This window comes from Austrofundulus limnaeus, unplaced genomic scaffold, assembly GCF_001266775.1.
Source record: "Austrofundulus limnaeus strain Quisiro unplaced genomic scaffold, Austrofundulus_limnaeus-1.0 Scaffold47, whole genome shotgun sequence".
NCBI classification, from domain to species: Eukaryota; Metazoa; Chordata; class Actinopteri; order Cyprinodontiformes; family Rivulidae; genus Austrofundulus; species Austrofundulus limnaeus.
This window is the reverse complement of record NW_013952449.1, coordinates 1,878,602-1,880,103: the sequence shown is the minus strand read 5'-3', so window position 1 is coordinate 1,880,103 and position 1,502 is coordinate 1,878,602. Positions and strand designations below refer to the sequence as shown.

The 1,502-nt window shown below is 35.8% G+C and overlaps 1 protein-coding gene across 2 annotated transcripts in view; it reads right to left on the bottom strand.

Moving 5' to 3' along the window:
- The window catches only part of nfic (nuclear factor I/C), a 26,346-nt gene that overhangs the window by 23,669 nt on the left and 1,175 nt on the right, over positions 1–1,502 (bottom strand). The gene's annotated exons all lie outside the window — the stretch shown is intronic.

The window sequence follows — 1,502 nt, the reverse complement described above, 5'->3', positions numbered from 1 at the left end:
ATCTAATGTTTTAAATAATGTCAGAAAAGCTGTTTGTGTTATGGATTTATTAACAGAAGATAAACAGGAAAACATCTCATTTTACAACACAAGTCAGCAGATTTGCTCTTATTTAGCTCAATGTGATCTGAGCAGAACATAATGTAACAGTTTAAAATCAAAATAATCTTATAAAGTCCATGTAATCACTGTTATTTATTAAACTGGCTAACAGATATTAGCTTGTGGAGCATAAATACAGAGTACTGTTGAATCATGCTACAATTTAACACAAACCATTAAATATTACTTCATCCTCTGATTAATATTTAGACCTACAGAGTGTAAAATAATGTTATGGCTGTGTCCAAAACGACAGGCCGGGTCCTCCGGAGGACCCAGACTACTACCCGGTTGCGGCGGGCCAGGTCCTTGGTAGACCGGGAAGACTGGAAAAAAAGAGGCTGTGGATTTGGACGGTCTAGCCTCCCCTCCTTACCCCTGCGTACATCATGTCACCTATCAACTGTGACGACACTAAACAAGCAAACTTAAATCAAAACTAGAAAAWTATCAATACATTAGCATTATTATTATCACAAAACTATGAAATTAACTTAAAGGTATCATTTGAGGAACTAATTGACCCGCTGTAGGTTCATGTTTATTTCGCATTTTTTTATGATTGGATCAATTAATTCCTTTAAAAAAATCATCAAAGCAAAATTGTCAAAGAAATATGAAATTGTTTAATTTGTGTTTGTATGAGTCACTGTTTGAGGAGTTGAATTTTTTGTTTTGTTTTATTATTTGGTTTATTGTTTGAAATTAATATTTTTTTGTAAATAGGAGCAGATATCAAGATCTTTTTCTTCTGCTGCTGCCTTTCATTTGATTTTATTTGTATTGTTTTGTTGTATGTTAAGTTTTGTTTTTAAAAATGAAATGAATAAATACTATAAAATAAAAAAAAAGAACTGTGACAGGGTCACTGAACGTTTTCTTGAAAAGGAACGGAGGGTAGAATTTATTACCCACACATTTTATGTAGGCCGAAACTGAGCTTCCTCTCCATGAAAGACCAGCATCCACCATAGATGGATGGATGGATGGATGAAAAGAAGATGGATGGATAGATGATGGATGGATTGATGGATGAATAGATGGATGGATGGATGAATAGATGTTTGGTGGATAGATGATGGATGAATGGATGAACAGATGGATGGATGGATGATGGATGGATGGATGGATGGATGAATGATTAATAGATGGATGGATGGATGATGGATGAATGAACAGATGGATGGATGGATGGATGATTAATAGATGGATGGATGGATGGATGGATGGATGATGGAGGATGGATGGATGATGGATGAATGAACAGATGGATGGATGGATGGATGGATGGATGATGGATGAATGAACAGATGGATGGATGGATGGATGGATGATTGATGGATGGATGGATGGATGGATGGATGGATGGATGATGGATGAATGAACAGATGGATGGATGG